This window comes from Ranitomeya imitator, chromosome 7 (assembly GCF_032444005.1).
Source record: "Ranitomeya imitator isolate aRanImi1 chromosome 7, aRanImi1.pri, whole genome shotgun sequence".
NCBI classification, from domain to species: Eukaryota; Metazoa; Chordata; class Amphibia; order Anura; family Dendrobatidae; genus Ranitomeya; species Ranitomeya imitator.
Window position 1 is genome coordinate 135,568,917 of NC_091288.1, and position 21,046 is coordinate 135,589,962.

The following is a 21,046-nucleotide window of genomic DNA, read 5'->3' on the forward strand; positions in this document are numbered from 1 at the left end:
GTTTTATAAAATAAAAAAAAAAAAAAAAAGGAAAAAACCTAGCTCAAGGGCGCCCCCCCGCATCCCGCCGCCCTAGGCACGTGCCCTCAAGTGCCTAGTGGCAAATACGGCCCTGGGCGGGGGGCAGATAGATCTTTATTTTAAACACGATTATTCATATCTTCTCTACAGCAAACGCTGCTGCAGGGAACATATGAATCGCGGCTTCAGCACCAATGGGGGGGACAGCGCTTAATGTAGCGCTGTCTCCTGCACGGCACACGGACTGCACACGGACAATGTCCGTGTGCGGTATGTGTTTTACACGGACCCATTGACTTTAATGGGTCCGTGTAATCCGTGCGCTCCCATGAACACTGACATGTCTCCGTGTTTGGCACATGGAGACACGGTCCGGAAAAAATCAATGACATCTGAACAGATGCATTGATTTTTATGTGTCTACTTGTGTCACTGGCTCCGGTACGTGAGGAAACTGTCACCTCACGTACCGGAGCCACTGACATGTGAAACCGGCCTTAGAAAAGGTGTCAGTAGCCGGAGGAGCACAGGCCAGCTACATGCAGCATGTGGGAGAGTACTCTACACACAGAGGCTGGCACCTGCCATCATGGGGCCTGAGACCACCCAATCTGGCACAGTCATGTCCGGCTGCCCACATCTGGAGGTCTGCAGGTGGCTGCTGCTATCACGGGGCGTCCTCTGCACTGAGTGGTCCCGACTCTTCCATTACACGGTGCTGGAGGCGATGACATGGAGGAGGGCCAGCGCTCTGCAGTCAGCTGTGAGGAGGAGAGACTATAGGAGGCGGGATTGGACGGGCGTCTGTTTCTGCAGCTGCCCTGTGTGCTGCTCAGGAGCACTGACTGACTGCCAGGATTGTCGGCGCTGTCCTTTGTTCTGAAGGTAAGCTACCGGGAGACTCGTCGCCAGCTCGTCCTGCAGACTGTAATACGTTCTCGGTAATGGCAGGCTGTGAGTGCCGGTGGCGGCTGATAGCGCCCTAATATGTGGGCGACGCTCAACAGATGGCCGGAGCTGGTGCTGCACGGCCGCTGGTGTCTGCCCGGTCCGGCAGGAGCCACCCCCGAGATGGGCGACCATGGTACACGGAGCCGCTGGGCAATGGAGCATTTGTTGGTTCCATCAGGTTCTTGTGGCAGTTTCTGATGTCCTGCAGAAGATGGAACCTGTGAGAGAGGCGCCTCCTCCGCTCTGTCAGCCAGACACACCGGCCATAGGAGGAGGAAAGTCACAGAGCTGATGGGCTGGGAAGATCCAGGGCTTATTCCCACTGTAGCCTTAGGCGGAACGCGGCTCCAAGCAGGAACGATGGGCGAGGTGCTCTCACGCCTCACCTGTTACATGAAGGTGGGGGTCCTGGCTGCGTGTCCGTTACATCAAGGTGGAGGTCCTTGTATGCGTGTCCGTTACATGAAGATGGGGGTCCTGGCTGCGTGTCCGTTACATGAAGGTGGGGGTCCTGGCTGGGTGTCCGTTACATGAAGGTGGGGGTCCTGGCTGCGTGTCCGCTACATGAAGGTGGGGGTCCTGGCTGGGTGTCCGTTACATGAAGGTGGGGGTCCTGGCTGCGTGTCCGCTACATGAAGGTGGGGGTCCTGGCTGGGTGTCCGTTACATGAAGGTGGGGGTCCTGGCTGCGTGTCCGCTACATGAAGGTGGGGGTCCTGGCTGGGTGTCCGTTACATGAAGGTGGGGGTTCTGGCTGCGTGTCCGCTACATGAAGGTGGGGGTCCTGGCTGCGTGTCCGCTACATGAAGGTGGGGGTCCTGGCTGGGTGTCCGTTACATGAAGGTGGGGGTCCTGGCTGGGTGTCCGTTACATGAAGGTGGGGGTCCTGGCTGGGTGTCCGTTACATGAAGGTGGGGGTCCTGGCTGCGTGTCCGCTACATGAAGGTGGGGGTCCTGGCTGGGTGTCCGTTACATGAAGGTGGGAGTTCTGGCTGCGTGTCCGCTACATGAAGGTGGGGGTCCTGGCTGCGTGTCCGCTACATGAAGGTGGGGGTCCTGGCTGGGTGTCCGTTACATGAAGGTGGGGGTCCTGGCTGGGTGTCCGTTACATGAAGGTGGGGGTCCTGGCTGGGTGTCCGTTACATGAAGGTGGGGGTCCTGGCTGGGTGTCCGTTACATGAAGGCGGGGGTCCTGGCTGCGTGTCCGCTACATGAATGTGGTGGTCTGTTACATGAAAGTGGGGGTCCTGGCTGGGTGCCTGTTACATATATATATGTGTGTGTATATGTCAGTGAGATATATATATATATATATGTATATATATATATATATACATATATATATATATATATACATATATATATATATATATATATATATAATCTCATACAGCGCTAGATAGCAGAAAAGCCGGTAATTCAATTGCCATCTTTTCCTATCTCCTTCTGAAACCCGACATATGATACATGGTTTACATACATTAAACCATCTCATATCCCTTCTTTTATTACATATTTCTCTTTAGTAATGGAAGAAGTGTCTGTATGTTAAATTTGGTGGCTCTAGCTATTAAACTAAAGGGTTAAATCGCGGAAAAAATTGGCATGGGCTCCCGAGCAATTTTCTCCGCCAGAGTAGTAAAGCCAGTGACTGAGGGCAGATATTAATAGCCTGGAGAGGGTCCATGGTTATTGGGCCCCCCCCCTGGCTAAAAACATCTGCCCCCAGCCACCCCAGAAAAGGCACATCTGGAAGATGCGCCTATTCTGGCACTTGGCCACTCTCTTCCCATTCCCGTGTAGAGGTGGGATATGGGGTAATGAAGGGTTAATGTCACCTTGCTATTGTAAGGTGACATTAAGCCAGATTAATAATGGAGAGGAGTCAATTATGACACCTATCAATTATTAATCCAATAGTATCAAATGGTTAAAAAAACACACATTATTACAAAGTATTTTAATGAAATAAATACACAGGTTGTTGTAATATTTTATTATACTGGTAATCCACCTGAAGACCCTTGTCACCTGAAACAAATGTAAACAAAACAAACAACAATATTCCATACCTTCCGACGATCAGTCTCATCCCACGCTGTAAATCCATCTGAAAGGGTTAACTAATTTTACAAGCAGAAGCCTGCTAATGCAGCCGCCCCTGTTGTGAATTCTGTTGTTGAACTCCCTCCTGTGGTCGTGAATGGTACTTCGGCGAGTTCTGTCCGTGGGCTCCCTCTGGTGGCTGTGAGTGAAGCTGCTGCTTCTGAGGTTCCTTACACAGGTGACGTGGTTTATCCTTTGGTTGGCTGCTCTATTTAACTCCACTCAGATCGTTACTCCATGCCAGCTGTCAATGTTTCTGTGCTGGTTCAGTTCGCTCTTGGATCTTTTTGGAGACCTGTCTCTTCCTGCAAGAAGCTAAGTCCCCGTTTGTTATTTTCTGTTTATGGTTTTCTAGTCCAGCTTGCTTTCATGATTTTGTCTTGCTTGCTGGAAGCTCTGGGATGCAGGGTGGCGTCTCCGCACCGTGAGTCGGTGCGGGGGTCTTTTTGCACACTCTGCGTGGTCTTTTGTAGTTTTGTGCTGACCGCAAAGATACCTTTCCTATCCTCTGTCTAGTTAGTCTGGCCTCCCTTTGCTAAACCTGTTTCATTTCTGTGTTTGTGACTTTCATCTTTACTCACCGTTAATATTTGTGGGGGGCTGCCTTTTCCTTTGGGGAAATTTCTCTGAGGCAAAGTAGGCTTTATTTTCTATCTCTAGGGCTAGCTAGTTCTTAGGCTGTGTCGAGGCGTCTAGGCCTGTTAGGTACGCTCCACGGCTATTTCTAGTGTGTGTGATAGGATTAGGGATTGCGGTCAGCAAAGTTCCCACTTCCCAGAGCTTGTCCTGTGAGTTTAACCATCAGGTCATTCCTGGTGCTCCTAACCACCAGGTCATAACACGCCCCTGCCTGTAAAAACCCGGAGAATGAATGGAATGTAGGTGAATGACCTGTGGTTACCTCAAGTTGCGGTGAGGCGCCCTCTGCTGGATGTCCTCATATGAACTTGAGCGTGGGAAAATATTTTGAAAAGTTCCCAGGCTCGAGTTCGTGAAGGTGGGGATCCCGGCAGGGTGTACGTTACATGAAGGTGGGAGTCATGGCTGGGTGTACAGTTCATGTAGGTGAGGGTCTTGGCTGGGTGTCTGTTACATAAAGGAGGGGGTCCTGGCTGGGTGTCAGTTACATGAAGGTGAGGGTCCTGGCTGGGTGAGTCAGATTGTTCAGATACAGCACTCTGGTTCCATAAACCAGTGATTTTTATTCAGCAGTTAATACATTATAGAAACTGTGACTTTAAAGGGACTCTGTCACCTGAATTTGGAGGGAACAATTTTCAGCCATAGAGGCGGGGTTTTCGGGTGTTTGATTCACCCTTTCCTTACCCGCTGGCTGCATGCTGGCCGCAATATTGGATTGAAGTTCATTCTCTGTCCTCCGTAGTACATGCTTGCACAAGGCAATCTTGCCTTACGCAGGCCTGTACTATGGAGGACAAAGAATGAACTTCAATCCAATATTGCAGCCAGCATGCAGCCAGCGGGTAAGGAAAGGGTGAATCAAACACCCGAAAACCCCGCCTCTATGGCTGAAAATTGTTCCCTCCAAATTCAGGTGACAGAGCCCTTTAAATAAAAGACATTTCGTCTAATCCTTGTTAACATAGACATTACACAAAAGAAAATTGTGCAAGTATAGATCAGAGACCTAGCATAACAAATTAAATATATAATTTATATACAGTATATAATTCTCCATATAGTAACTAATGTATAGAGAGAAGATTAATAGACTATTTCCAGAAAATATAAATTTGGATGAAGTATATAGTAAAACAAAAAGAGTAACAGGGATAATATAATTGGTAAATGGTCAAAATGATTTAGTGAATAGGTATGTATAAACCTAGGACCTGATCAGGACAAGAGGATTCACCAGTTATAGAAATATACAAGGAACCTCAGTTAAACCAGGGCTCTGGCAAGAGGGTAGAGTTGTCCGCTCAGGTAATATGGCATCCATGTTTGGCAAGCATGTCATGGCCAGGGTGGTCAATTAAATGTTATACAACCAAAATTGGGTGTGAAAGAGGGAGGCAGAGCTATCCGATGTTATCATAAACCATACATGTGTGGCTAGAACTATGTGCACCAATAAGATAGAGAAAGTAAAGGTAAAAGATATAGATCACATAAAAAAAAAGGATCTTACTGTAAGAGGAAGAAAAAAGAGTAATGTGTTAGGCTAGTTTCATATTTGCGTTAGAATCCGCAGCGTTTAATCCGCATCCGCAAGTGCTGGAAAAAACGCATATAAACACGTACAAAGGCGGCGTTTATTAGATGCATGCGGGAACACATGCAGTTAAAAAAACGCTGTGTTTGCACGCTTTTCCATGCATTTTTTTTTCTGCGTTTGCGTTTTTGGTGTGCATGGTGACAAATTTTACAGGAGAAAAATCTAGATAACCAGACACCGCCAATGTGACTACAATGGGCGTGTATTATGGGATATCTTTATATAGACCCTTGAACAGCTGTAATCTGCAGATTTTGCTCCTGTATCCTGTGTCATGATGGATCTTCGCATAGAGAGCTTTTATTTCAACCTGGATTTAAGCATCAAGCTGTTTCTTGCCTGTGCGTTTGCTTGGGAGCAAGACAGAAATCGCGAAAGATGGAGAAGGAGACGTCGTAGGCGTTTTTGGAGACACCACATTATTGAACTACGTGAGAGACGTGGAGCCTATCACACGCTGTATGGCGAGCTTAATGCCAACCTGGACAAATTCACGGAATATACAAGGATGTCACAAGACTCTTTCCGGGATTTGCTTGCTCGTGTCCAAGGAGCCATACTGAGATAGGACACCCAGCTACGTCGAGCGATTCCACCAGAGGAACGTCTGCTGGTTACATTAAGGTACGGAACAAATCTAAACAAATGGCAGTTCTAATTTTGGGTGTTCAGACATGTATTTTTTGGTATTTTCCTTTATGTCTTTAGCAGAACAACACCATACATAGAATTTATTTATTTTTTTTATTCCAGATTTCTGGCAACCGGAGAGAGTTTATCATCCCTCCACTTCCAATACTGGCTTGGAATTTCCACCCTGTGCGGACACCTGCCGGGCTTTGTGGAATGTACACCGGGATGAGTTTATACCCCTACCCACCGCGGACATGTGGGTGGCAATTGCAGAAAAATTCTGGAGTGTGTTGCGATTTCCCCAACTGTTTAGGAGCCGTGGATGGAAAGCACATACCATTATCAAACCAGCCAGAACAGGATCGGAGTACTTCAACTATAAAAAATATTTTTCTGTTGTGCTCATGGCAATAGCTGATGCGGACTGTCGCTTCATCGCCGTGGACATTGGAGCTTTTGGCCGTGGCAACGATTCCCAGACTTTCAAGAACTCGGATATGGGGTGCCGTGTCTATGGCAAAAATTGTAATTTTCCACGGCCACGACCTCTCCCCAACACTCAAGGTCCACCAATGCCATTTGTTATGGTTGAGGATGAGGCCTTTCAGATGTGTGAAAACCTACTAAAGCCATATTCCAGTCGGGACTTAAACCACACTAAAAGGATCTTTAACTACAGACTGACCAGGGCCCGAAGAACAGTAGAGTGTACCTTTGGGATTCTAGTCTCAAAATGGCGCATTCTTACATCAGCCATTAATCTAAAAATGGAGACAGTCGACGAGGTGGTCAAAGCCTGTGTGGTTCTGCACAATTACATAATGGCTAAGGAGCGGCCCAACATTGAACTGGATGAACCAGTTGCACACCCATTGCCCGATTACCAGCATCACCCGCTGCGGTCAACTGCTGAAGTTGGCCACATGCAGGACCAATTTGCTGCCTTTTTTTAAACATATATTGGACGTGTGTCATGGCAGGACAATGTTGTGTAAATGTCCTGTTGGGATTTTATCTGTACCAGTTATTTTCTTAAATGTTACTAATATTTCTCGTTAATAAACTTTATTTTTTGGTATTTTGACCGTGTCTCCTATGTATTTCCTCTACAAACCAAGGCTGTCCTCACACTAGCAGTATTTGGTCATACAGTACATACATACAGTACATACAACATACATACAGACAGACATACAGTACATATAACATAGAGTACATACTCACCATCACTTGTCACTTTGTTCCCCGAAGCCATTGTCACCTGTAAAAAAATATAAAAATAATAAACAAACACTATACTCCCTGATCCGCAGAAATCCAATTCACAAACACTATACTCCCTGATCCGCAGAAATCCAATTCTCCCGTGGAGAGCAGGAGCATCAGCTGATGCGACCGCTCTCCAGGGGCTCCAGGAACACAATGATGGAAGGTATCCTTCCACAATGTATTCCTCACAATGTATTCCTACGCCCCTGTGAGAAAATAGTCCCTAGTCTCACTTTATGCCATTGCTGTGTGAGAAATTTTCCCACGCAGCAATTGCCATAAAGTGAGACTTTGAACTTTAGTAACCTCAGTGATGCACTGCAGGAGCCATTGTCCCTATCATGTGACGGGGTCGGCGATGCCGTCATTTCCGGCCGCACGGCCAGATGCGGTAGTTAAATGCTGCTGTCTGCGTTTGACAGCGGCATTTAACTAGTTAATAGGTGCGGGCAGATCGCGATTCTGCCGGCGCCTATTACGGGCACATGTCAGCTGTTCAAAACAGCTGACATGTCCCGGCTTTGATGCGGGCTCACCGCCGGAGCCCGCATCAAAGCGGGGCTTCTGACCTCGGATGTACTATCCCGTATGAGGTCAGAAAGGGGTTAATTGGACTACGGCGGACAGGTAGTATACGGTTTATTTTACGTTTTTTGCAGGCGCTGAAGTATGGTTAAATGAAGAATATTAAAATAATTTTTTCCGAATGTGTGCGTGTTTTATTAACTCTTTATTACTATTGGATTAATAATGGATAGGCGTCTTATTGACGCCTCTCCGTTATTAAACCGGCTTAATGTCACCTTACAATAGCAAGGTGACATTAACCCCTTATTACCCCATATCCCACCGCTACACGGGAGTGGGAACAGAGGGGCTAAGTGCCGGAATTGGCGCATCTGGGGCGGCTGCGGACTGTTATTTGTAGCCGGGGGGGGGGGGGGGGGGCAATATCCATGGCCCCTCTCTAGGCTATGAATATCAGCCCGCAGCTGTCTGCGTAGCCTTTCTGGCTATAAAATATAGGGGGATCCCACGTCATTTTTTTGGGGGGTCCCCCTATTTTAATAGCCAGTAAAGGCTACGCAGACAGCTGCGGGCTGATATTCATAGCAGGCTACAAAAATTGGCCCCTGGCCGTCGGCTTTCCCCCTCTGGCGCAGAAAATTGCGCGGGAGCCCACACCACTTTTTTTTTTTAATTCAACGCTCATTAAGGCCTCTTTCACTCTTGTGTCGGTACGGGTCCGTCGCTATGCGTCGGACCGACGTACCGACGCACATTGTGAAATTTGTGCACGACGTGGGCAGCGGATGCAGTTTTTCAACGCATCCGCTGCCCATTCTGAAGTGTGGGGAGGAGGGGGCGGAGTTTCTGCCGCGCATGCACAGTAGAAAATAGCGGGTGCAACGGCCAAAAAAACGTTCACTTGAACGTTTTTTCGTGCCGACGGTCCGCCAAAACACGACGGATCTGTAGCACGACGGACGCGACTTGTGGCCATCCGTCGCTAATACAAGTCTATGGGTAAAACGCATCCTGCGAGCACATTTGCAGGATCCGTTTTTTTTTCTACCGGATCCGTTTTTTTCCACCGGATCTGTTTTTTTCCCCGCCGGATCTGTTTTTTTTCCCGCCGGATCTGGTTTTTTTCCACCAGATCTGTTTTTTTTTCCGCCGGATCTGTTTTTTTTCCGCCGGATCTGTTTTTTATTGCGCCGGATCTGTTTTTTTTCCGCCGGATCCGTTTTTTTCCGCCAGATCCGTTTTTTCTCATAGAGTTGTATTAGCGTCGGATTGCTCCTGATGGCCACACGTTTCATCCGTTTTTTGCAGGATCCGTCAAAAAAGCTGTTTCCGCCGGATGGAAAACACATACAGAGGAACGGTTTTTCTGTCCGTCGAAAAAACGCACAGCGACAGATATAGCAAAAAACAGATGAAACGTGTGGCCATCAGGCACACTCCGGCGCTAATACAACTCTATGAGAAAAAAACGGATCTGGCAGAAAAAAACGATCCGGTGGAAAAAAACGGATCCGACGGAAAAAAAAAATCCGGCGGAAAAAAACGGATCCTGCAAATGTGCTTGCAGGATGCGTTTTGTACCCATAGACTTGTATTAGCGACGGATGGCCACACGTCGCGTCCGTCGTGCAACGGATCTGTCGTGTTTTGGCGGACCATCGGCACGGAAAAAACGTTCAAGTGAACTTTTTTTGGCCATCGCGCCCACCATTTTCTAACGCGCATGCGCTGCAGAAACTCCGCCCCCTCCTCCCCGGACTTCAGAATGGGCAGCGGATGCGTTGGAAAACTGCATCCGCTGCCCATGTCATGCACAAACCGTATTTTTCGGACTATAAGACGCACCGGACTATAAGGCGCACCCAGGTTTTAGAGGTGGAAAATAGGGAAAAAAAATATTTGAAGCAAAAAAATGTGGTAAAATATTTAATAACATAAATAACATACTATTATATGTGGTGTTATTATATATAATAGTATGTCCCCTGCCCACGTCGTGCACAAATTTCACAACGTGCGTCGGTACGTCGGCCCGACGCATAGCGACGGACCCGTACCGACGCAAGAGTGAAAGAGGCCTTAATGAGCGTTGAATTTACAAGAAAAAGCGAAAAAAAAATGGCGTGGGCTCCCGCGCAATTTTCTGCGCCAGAGGGGGAAAGCCGACGGCCGGGGGCCAATATTTGTAGCCTGCTATGAATACCAGCCCGCAGCTGTCTGCGTAGCCTTTACTGGCCATTAAAATAGGGGGACCCCCCAAAAAATGACGTGGGGTCCCCCTATATTTTATAGCCAGAAAGGCTACGCAGCAGCTGATATTCATAGCCTAGAGAGAGGCCATGGATATTGGCCCCTCCCCGGCTACAAATAACAGTCCGCAGCCGCCCCAGAAATGGCACATCTGTAAGATGCGCCAATTCCGGCACTTAGCCCCTCTCTTCCCACTCCCGTGTAGCGGGATATGGGGTAATAAGGGGTTAATGTCACCTTGCTATTGTAAGGTGACATTAAGCCGGGTTAATAACGGAGAGGCGTTAATAAGACGCCTATCCATTATTAATCCAATAGTGAGAAAGGGTTAAAGGGAACCTGTCACCCCGTTTTTTCAGATTGAGATATAAATACTGTTAAATAGGGCCTGCGCTGTGCGTTACTATAGTGTATGTAGTGTACCCTGATTCCCCACCTATGCTGAGAAATACATTACCAAAGTCGCCGTTTTCGCCTGTCAATCAGGCTGGTCAGGTCAGGTGGGCGTGGTGACATCGCTCTTTTCTTCCCCAGCTTTCCGTTGGTGGCGTAGTGGTGTGCGCATGTCGCAGTGACGAATCCACTGCGCGCACGTGAAGAAGCAGCGCGCGATCTGCGCTATTACCCCCTGTCATCGGTGGGGGCGGCCATCTTCCTGGGGCCGCGCGTGCGCAGATGGAGTGCTCTGCTGCACGGGGCTTCAGGAAAATGGCCGCGGGATGCCGCGCGTGCGCAGAAGAGATCGCGGCGGCCATTTTCTCAAAGCCGAGTTTGCATACATAGAGTAGGGAGAGGAGGGAGGGTTTCGGGTGTGTTTTGGAGTGGGTGTGCCAGGTGCAGTTACAGGCGAGTGCAATGCATCATGGAACTTGTAGTATTAGACCACAATAACTCAGGAGAAAGGAAGTTGTCGATTAACCCCATGAGAGCTGGATCCAGCACTAAAGATGTGCTGCTACAGCATGATAACAGGTAATATTACTGAAATAAACACAGTGGATGTTTTCAGTGGCACATAATAGCAAGATTTATGAAAAAAAAACAAAAAAACTTTATAGTAGTGGACAACTTCTATAACCCCTTTCTGACCTCGGACGGGATAGTACGTCCGAGGTCAGAAGCCCCGCTTTGATGCGGGCTCCGGCGGTGAGCCCGCATCAAAGCCGGGACATGTCAGCTGTTTTGAACAGCTGACATGTGCCCGTAATAGGCGCGAGCAGAATCGCGATCTGCCCACGCCTATTAACTAGTTAAATGCCGCTGTCAAACGCAGACAGCGGCATTTAACTACCGCATCCGGCCGGGCGGCCGGAAATGACGGCATCGCCGATCCCCGTCACATGATCAGAGGTCGGCGATGCTTCTCCATTGTAACCATAGAGGTCGTTGAGACCTCTATGGTTACTGATCGCCGGTAGCTGTGAGCGCCACCCTGTGGTCGGTGCTCACAGCACACCTGATTTCCTGCTACATAGCAGCGAACAGCAGATCGCTGCTATGTAGCAGAGGCGATCGTGCTGTGCCTGCTTCTAGCCTCCCATGAAGGCTATTGAAGCATGGCAAAAGTAAAAAATAAAAAAAAAGTTAAAAAAAATGTGAAAAAAATAAAAAAAAATATAAAAGTTTAAATCACCCCCCTTTCGCCCCAATCAAAATAAATCAATTAAAAAAAATCAAATCTACACATATTTGGTATCGCCGCATTCAGAATCGCCCGATCTATCAATTAAAAAAAAGCATTAACCTGATCGCTAAACAGCGTAGCGAGAAAAAAATTCGAAACGCCAGAATTACGTTTTTTTGGTCGCTGCGACATTGCATTAAAATGCAATAACGGGCGATCAAAAGACTGTATCTGCACCAAAATGCTATAATTAAAAACGTCATCTCGGCACGCAAAAAATAAGCCCTCAACCGACCCCAGATCATGAAAAATGGAGACGCTACGAGTATCGGAAAATGGCACAATTTTTTTTTTTTTTTTTTTAGCAAAGTTTGGAATTTTTTTTCACCACATAAGGTACCGTCACATTAAGCGACGCTGCAGCGATATAGACAACGATGCCGATTGCTGCAGCGTCGCTGTTTGGTCGCTGGAGAGCTGTCACACAGACAGCTCTCCAGCGACCAACGATGCCGAAGTCCCCGGGTAACCAGGGTAAACATCGGGTTACTAACCGCAGGGCCGCGCTTAGTAACCCGATGTTTACCCTGGTTACCATTGTAAATGTAAAAAAAAAACACGACATACTTACATTCCGGTGTCTGGTCACGTCACTCGCCTTCAGCTTCCCGCACTGACTGAGCGCCGGCCGTAAAGCAGAGCGGTGACGTCACCGCTGTGCTCTGCTTTACGGCCGGCCGGGGCTCACAGTCAGTGCGGGAAGCTGAAGGCGAGGGATGTGACAGGAATGTAAGTATGTAGTGTTTTTTTTTTTTTTACATTTACAATGGTAACCAGGGTAAACATCGAGTTACTAAGCGCGGCCCTGCGCTTAGTAACCCGGTGTTTACCCTGGTTACCAGTGAAGACAACGCTGAATCGGCGTCACACACGCCGATCCAGCGATGTCAGCGGGTGATCCAGCGACGAAATAAAGTCCTGGACTTTGCCCAACGACCAACGATCTCCCAGCAGGGGCCTGATCGTTGGTCGCTGTCACGCATAACGATTTCGTTAACGATATCATTGCTACGTCACAAAAAGCAACGATATCGTTAACGATATCGTTATGTGTGACGGTACCTTTAGGTAAAAAATAACCTAGTCATGTTTGGTGTCTATGAACTCGTACTTGACGCAAGCAGTGAATAGCCAGGCCTTTCCCCGGGAAGGAACAACCACGGGAAGGGCAGCATCCTATGAAGGAAAGCCACCTATGCCAAGCATGGTATCCATCCACAGACAGCTGTTTCGGGGTATTTTGCCCCTCATCAGTGTGGAGTAGGAATCTGGCTGTTAGGAGCAGTGCCTAGTAAAAAGGCTATAAAGGCACAGATGATTGGCCTCGGGGAGACCAAAACATCCAACACCGCGGAGACACCATCACGTGTTTCTCAACGCAGTGATTCCAGAACACTGCCCCCATCCCTTATGGGAAATATGCAGATGCATGTAAAGAAGCTGTGGAGACACCATCACGTGTTTCTCGACGCAAGCAGTGAATAGCCAGGCCTTTCCCCGGGAAGGAACAACCACGGGAAGGGCAGCATCCTATGAAGGAAAGCCACCTATGCCAAGCATGGTATCCATCCACAGACAGCTGTTTCGGGGTATTTTGCCCCTCATCAGTGTGGAGTAGGAATCTGGCTATTAGGAGCAGTGCCTAGTAAAAAGGCTATAAAGGCACAGATGATTGGCCTCGGGGAGACCAAAACATCCAACACCGCAGAGACACCATCACATGTTTATCAACGCAGTGATTCCAGAACACTGCCCCCATCCCTTATGGGAAATATGCAGATGCATGTAAAGAAGCTGCGGAGACACCATCACGTGTTTCTCGACGCAAGCAGTGAATAGCCAGGCCTTTCCCCGGGAAGGGACAACCACGGGAAGGGCAGCATCCTATGAAGGAAAGCCACCTATGCCAAGCATGGTATCCATCCACAGACAGCTGTTTCGGGGTATTTTGCCCCTCATCAGTGTGGAGTAGGAATCTGGCTATTAGGAGCAGTGCCTAGTAAAAAGGCTATAAAGGCACAGATGATTGGCCTCGGGGAGACCAAAACATCCAACACCGCGGAGACACCATCACGTGTTTCTCAACGCAGTGATTCCAGAACACTGCCCCCATCCCTTATGGGAAATATGCAGATGCATGTAAAGAAGCTGCGGAGACACCATCACGTGTTTCTCGACGCAAGCAGTGAATAGCCAGGCCTTTCCCCGGGAAGGAACAACCACGGGAAGGGCAGCATCCTATGAAGGAAAGCCACCTATGCCAAGCATGGTATCCATCCACAGACAGCTGTTTCATCTGTGCCTTTATAGCCTTTTTACTAGGCACTGCTCCTAATAGCCAGATTCCTACTCCACACTGATGAGGGGCAAAATACCCCGAAACAGCTGTCTGTGAATTTCCCGCTATTTAATGCATTGGGAAGCTCCGGGAAAAAATGCAAAAAATCCTCACAAAAAACGCAAAATAAAAACGCATGTGGATTTCCTGCAGAAAAAGTCCGGTTTTGTTCAGGAAATTTCTGCAAAGAATCCTGACGTGTGCACATAGCTTAAATCGTTTGTGCGAAGTGTGAGCCAGAGACCCCAGACCACATTTCAGAATCAAAATAGTTTGTGCTAATAGTGTTGGCCATACCCCAGGCCATATTTCAGAATCTAAATTATTTGTGCTAATACTGTGGGCCAGAGACCAGGTCACATTTTAGAATCTAATTCCTTTCTATTAATAGTGTGGTCCATACACCAGGCCACATTTCAGAATCTAAATCCTTTCTGCTAATAGCGTGGTCCATACACCAGGCCACATTTCAGAATCTAAATCCTTTCTGCTAATGGTGTGGGCCATACACGAGGCCACATTTCAGAATCTAAATTATTTGTGCTAATACTGTGGACCAGAGACCAGGCCACATTTCAGAATCTAAATCCTTTCTGCCAATAGTATGGGCCATATACCAGGCCACATTTCAGAATCTAAATTGTGTGTGGTCCAGCGAGGATTTCACATTTCAGAATCTAAATCCTTTTTGATAATACTGTGGGCCATACATCAGGCCACATTTCAGAATCTGAATAGCTTGTAGTAATAGTATAAGCAATGCTCTAGGCCAAATTTATGAATCTAAATCCTTTCTATTAATGGTGTGGGCCATACACCAGGCCACATTTCAGAATCTAAATTGTGTGTGCTAATAGTGTGGTCCATCCAGGATTCCACATTTCAGAATCTAAATCCATTTTTGCTAATACTATGGGCCATACACCAAGCCATATTTCAGAATCGAAATAGTTTGTGCTAATACTGTGGGCCAGAGACCATGCCACATATCAGAATCTAAATCGTTTGTGCTAATACTGTGGGCCAGAGACCAGGACACATTTCAGAATCTAAATTCTTTATGCTAATAGTGTGGGCCATATACCAGGCCACATTTTATAATTAAAGAAACTTGATTCCAGCTCACCCAGTTGCTCTATGCTCATCCACCTGGGACAACGGCCTCGCCCTGGCCTCACATCAAGGATAATAGAAAAAATTGGAGTCCGGCTCAATAGGACTGTATTTTCCTTTTCTTTTTCAAAAGAAAATGTAGTGCATACAAAAAAATATTTACATGGTCGACATGACCCAGTCGACGCGTTTTTACCATTAGTAGTCAAACGATGTTTGTGGCACCTGAGTGCGGATGAGCAGAAAAGCAGTTTGAGCTGCTGTATGAGGTATCAGGGCTCCAAGCACAGCAGGCCTACACCAGTCCCTCCCCCTCCTGTTATGATCTGGTGGCCTAGGAGCAGCATGAGACGTACTCTGGAGAAGGTGGTACCTGTACTGAACGCAGACCCCGAACCCAACAACACAACTAGATGTAGCCGTGGGATGCACCCAATGCTCCCCAGACACCTCGACACAGCCCGAGGACTAAATACCCCTAAAGATAGAAACGGAAAACTATCCTGCCTCAGAGAAAATCCCCAAAGGAAAGACAGCCCCCCACAAATATTGACCGTGAGAGGAGAGGGAAATGACACACGCAGACTGAAATCAGAATTCAGCAGAGGAGGCCACTCTAGCCAAATAGAAAGTATAGGACAGAGAACTATGCGTTCAGTATAAAAACACTAGAAAATATCCACCACAGAAAATACAAAAACTCCACATCTGACTAAAGACATGGAGGGTATATCTGCATCTCCAGAGATTCCAGCAAGGCTGAAGGAATCCTTACACAGACAAAGCTGGAAAAGACAAAACAAGAAAATGCACTGAACTATTAAGCCCACAGCATGTGAACTGCAAAAACAAAGCCAGAACTTATCTTTGTAGACATGGACTGCAAAACAGGAGAGACCAGTCAGAGATGTGAATCCTCCAAAAACAATGGACAACTGGCACTGACTAAAGAATCAAGCCAGACTAAATAGCCCAGACCAAATTGCGATAAGTGGACCCACCTGATGAATGCTGCGATCCCAAGACAGCAGCACTACCACTCATCACCACCAGAGGGAACCCAAGAGCAGAATTCACAACACCCTCCCCCTTCTCGTCGTAATTTAAACTTAAATTCAAGGCTGTAAATGCTGGCCCAGATCTTGATACATCATGCATGGCCCATGCCTGACTGCTGCTGTGCCATTATCAAATCATTATCAAATATCTACTTTTGGTCAAGTGCCACTTTTCCTGATATCTGCCCCTAATGTTTGGACTCCAAGTTGGGTCTCCTTCATGTGTGTTCTCTGAATTTGGCAGGGGTCTCTGGGTACCAGGCCTACATTTGTCACTCATCCACTTGTTACTGATCAATGTTTAACCCCTTAAGCCCCAAGGGTGGTTTGCACGTCAATGACCGGGCCAATTTTTACCATTCTGACCACTGTCCTTTTATGAGGTTATAACTCTGGAACGCTTCAACGGATCTTGGCGATTCTGACATTGTTTTCTCGTGACATATTCATATTCATGATAGTGGTAAAATTTCTTAGATATAATGTGCGTTTATTTGTGAAAAAAATGGAAATTTGGCGAACATTTTTGAAAATGTAGCAATTTTCCAAATTTGAATTTTTATGCCCTTAAATCAGAGATATGTCACACAAAATACGTAATAAGTAACATTTCTACTTTACATCAGCACAATTTTGGAACCACATTTTTTTGTTTGTTAGGGAGTTATAAGGGTTAAATGTTGACCAGAAATTTCTCATTTTTACAACACCAATATTTTTTAGGGACCACATCACATTTGAAGTAATTTTGAGGGGTCCATATGATAGAAAATAACCAAGTGTGGCACCATTCTAAAAACTGCACTCTCAAGGTGCTCAAAACCACATTTAAGAAGTTTATTAACCCTTCAGGTGTTTTACAGGAATTTTTGGAATGTTTAAAAAAAAATGAACATTTAACTTTTTTTCACAAAAAATTTACTTCACCTCCAATTTGTTTTATTTTACCAAGGGTAACAGGAGAAAATGGACCCCAAAAGTTGTTGTACAATTTGTCCTGAGTACGCTGATACCCCATATGTGGGGGTAAACCACTGTTTGGATGCATGGTAGAGCCCCTGATGTGCCTAAACATTGAAACCCCCCACAAGTGACACCATTTTGGAAACTAGACCCCTTAAGGAACTTATCTAGATGTATGGTGAGCACTTTAACCCACCAAGTGCTTTACAGAAGTTTATAATGCAGCGCTGTAAAAATAAAAAATCATATTTTTACACAAATATGATCTTTTCGCCCCCAATTTTTTATTTTCCCAAGGGTAAGAGAAGAAATTGGACCCCAAAAGTTGTTGTGCCATTTGTTCTGAGTACACCAATACCCCATATGGGGGGTAAACCACTGTTTGAGCGCATGGCAGAGCTCGGAAGGGAAGGAGCACCATTTGACTTTTCAATGCAAAATTGACTGGAATGGAGATGGGACGCCATGTTGCGTTTGGAGAGCCCCTGATGTGCCTAAACATTGAAACCCCCCACAAGTGACACCATTTTGGAAAGTAGACCCCCTAAGGAACTTATCTAGATGTGTTTTGACAGCTTTGAACCCCCAAGTGTTTCACTACAGTTTATAACGCAGAGTCGTGAAAATAAAAATTCTTTTTTTTTCCACAAAAATTATTTTTTAGCCCCCAGTTTTGTATTTTCCCAAGGGTAACAGGAGAAATTGGACCCAAAAAGTTGTTATCCAATTTGTCCTGAGTACGCTGATACCCCATATGTGGGGGAGGAACCACCGTTTGGGTGCATGGGAGAGCTCAGAAGGGAAGGAGCGCCATTTGGAATGCACACCTAGATGGATTGGTCTGCAGGCGTCACGTTGCATTTGCAGAGCCCCTGATGCACCCAAACAGTAGAAATCCCCCACAAGTGATCCCATATTGGAAACTAGACCCCCCAAGGAACTTATCTAGATGTGTTGTGAGAACTTTGAACCCCCAAGTGTTTCATTACAGCTTATAACGCAGTCGTGAAAATAAAAAATTTTTTTCCACAAAAATGTTTTTTTAGCCCCCCAAATTTTTATTTTCCCAAGGGTAGCAAGAGAAATTGGACCCCAATAGTTGCTGTCCAATTTGTCCTGAGTATACTGATACCCCATATGTTGGGGTAAACCCCTGTTTTGGCGCACGGGATTGCTCAGAAGGGAAGGAGCACTGTTTTCCTTTTTCAACGCAGAATTGGCTGGAATTGAGATCGGACGCCATGTCGCGTTTGGAGAGCCCTGATGTGCCTAAACAGTGGAAACCCCCAATTCTAACCGAAACCCTATCCCAAACACACCTGTAACCCTAATCCCAACCATAACCCTAACCACACCCCTAACCCTAATCCCAACCGTAAATCCTAAGCCTAACTTTAGCCGCAACCCTAACTTTAGCCCAAACCCTAACTGTAGCCCTAACCCTAACTGTAGCCCTAACCCTAGCACTAGCCCTAACCTTAACGGGAAAATGGAAATAAATACATTTTTTAAAAAAATTTTTATGTTTCCCTAACTAAGGGGGTGATGAAGGGGGGTTTGATTTACTTTTATAGCAGGTTTTTTAGCGGATTTTTATGATTGGCAGCCATCACACACTAAAAGACGCTTTTTATTGCAAAAAATATTTTTTGCGTTACCACATTTTGAAACCTATAATTTTTCCATATTTTGGTCCACATAGTCATGTGAGGTCTTGTTTTTTGCGGGACGAGTTGACGTTTTAATTGGTACCATTTTGGGGCATGTGACTTTTGTGATCGCTTTTTATTCCGATTTTTGTGAGGCACAATGACCAAAAACCAGCTATTTACGAATTTCTTTTTTTGGGGGGCGTTTATACCATTCCACGTTTGGTAAAATGGATAAAGCAGTTTTATTCTTCGGGTCAGTACGATTACAGCGATACCTCATTTAGATTATTATTTTATGTTTTGGCGCTTTTATACGATAAAAACTATTAACTATTTTTTTTTTTTTTACGGTGTTCACTGAAGGGGTTAACTAGTGGGCCAGTTTTATAGGTCGGGTCGTTACGGAAGCGGCGATACAAAATATGTGTACTTTTATTGTTTTTTTGTATTATTTAGATAAAGAAATGTATTTATGGGAACAATATTTTTTTTCTCTTTATTTAGGAAATTTTTTTTTTTTTACACATCAGCGATCTGACGTGCACTGCTCCTGGCTTACCAGCGCCTGCTCTGAGCAGGCACTTGGTAAGCCACTACCCTGCAGGACCCGGAAGTAGCCCCGCCGCCATTTTGGATCCAGGACCTGCAGGGAGGAGACGCTCGGTACAAGGTGAGTACATCGCCTTGTACCGATCGTCTCAGGGAAGCACGCAGGGAGCCCCCTCCCTGCGCGATGCTTCCCTGTACCGCCGGAACACTGCGATCATGTTTGATCGCAGTGTTCCGTGGGTTAATGTGCCGGGGGCGGTTCGTGACCGCTCCTGGCACATAGTGCCACGATCGGCTGCGCTCCCCCCGTGAGCGCAGCCGATCGCATATGACGTACTATCCCGTCACTGGAAATTAAGTCCCAGGTCACCTTGACGGGATAGTACGTCATATGGGATTAAGGGGTTAAGCTAAAAATGCTAGTCCAATCGCTGTCCCATGCATATATGCTGCGCAATTACAGTATACTATTTGTACTCTGGGTCAATTGATGCTACTTTTCCTGGTGTCTGCTGGTAATTTGAGCTGTTTTCGCAGCTTTTTGGGCCCCACTGAAGGTGTTGTCTATGCATTTGGTTTTGCCTCCCATTGAATTCAATGATATTCAGATATGTTCAACGAACTGTTTTGCAAACATCAGAACGTTCTCACATTCACCATTGCAAACTGAACCTTGAAAGGTTTGCTCATCTCTACTTCTTTCACCTGTTGTATGTCTATACTTTACTGCACTTCGGCAGTCATAAACAATTAAATGGAAGGGCGCTAAGGACCCTTTATTGTTAACTTAAGCATAAGCCAACTATATTTATTCAAACTTTTAAATAATTTGCAGCTCCCCCACACACAGTATAGTGCAGCTCCCCCAACACACAGTATAGTGCAGCTCCCCCAGCACATAGTATAGTGCAACTATCCTAACACACAGTATAGTATAGCTCCCACAATACATAGTATAGTGCAGCTTCCCCAACACACAGTGTAATGCAGCTTCCCCCAATATACAGTATAGTGCAGCACCATGAACATACAGTATAGTGCAGCTCCTCCCAACACACAGTACAGTGCAGCTCCCCACCAACCAGGGCCGGCGTCAGCACCCGGGCAAATGTCTGGGCCCTGGCGAAACAGGGGGACCCATTCACGGTACGGTACACTGAGGCTCCGGGGGGCTCCCCCAGGGGTCCTCAGCTAGCGGCACATCACGCAGCCGCTATGGGGCCCCTGTGAGGCGGGGGGCCGCCTTCCGCCAGCACCAACTCCCCCGCCGCCGCCGCATTGAACTATACCAGCGTCTGCCGATACAGTTCAAAGCAATGATGGAGGAGAGAACATCAGCTGACGCTCCCTCTCCCATCATTCCCTGCTCTACCTCTGACACTGCGGGTGCGCGATGAGATCATCGAGTACTCACTGTGTGCCAGGCAGTGCAGCCGCTGAGACAGGAGCAGGGAGCAGCGCGGGCACGAGGAGATGTGAGGAGTGTTTTTTTTTTGTTTTGTTTTTAGCTATAACAGTGAGTACTGGACTGTGGGGCCATTCTTGTTGGGGGGGGGGATGCGGGCTGTGCTATATACTACATGGCTGTGTAATATACTACATTGGCTCTGTTATATGCTACGTGGCAAAAAGTTTTGCATTCAAAAATTGTCATATTCAATGTCTGCAGTTTTTTCTTTGTAGCAAAAGTGCA

At 46.7% G+C, this 21,046-nt stretch overlaps 1 protein-coding gene across 1 annotated transcript in view; it reads left to right on the forward strand.

Moving 5' to 3' along the window:
* The first annotated feature begins 733 nt into the window (after positions 1 to 733).
* SLC29A4 (solute carrier family 29 member 4) overlaps positions 734 to 21,046 on the forward strand; it is a 365,944-nt gene continuing 345,631 nt past the window's right edge. The window contains exon 1 of the mRNA XM_069733834.1: positions 734 to 906. The gene's annotated coding sequence lies outside the window, so the exon portion shown is untranslated. The remainder of the gene's footprint in view (positions 907 to 21,046) is intronic.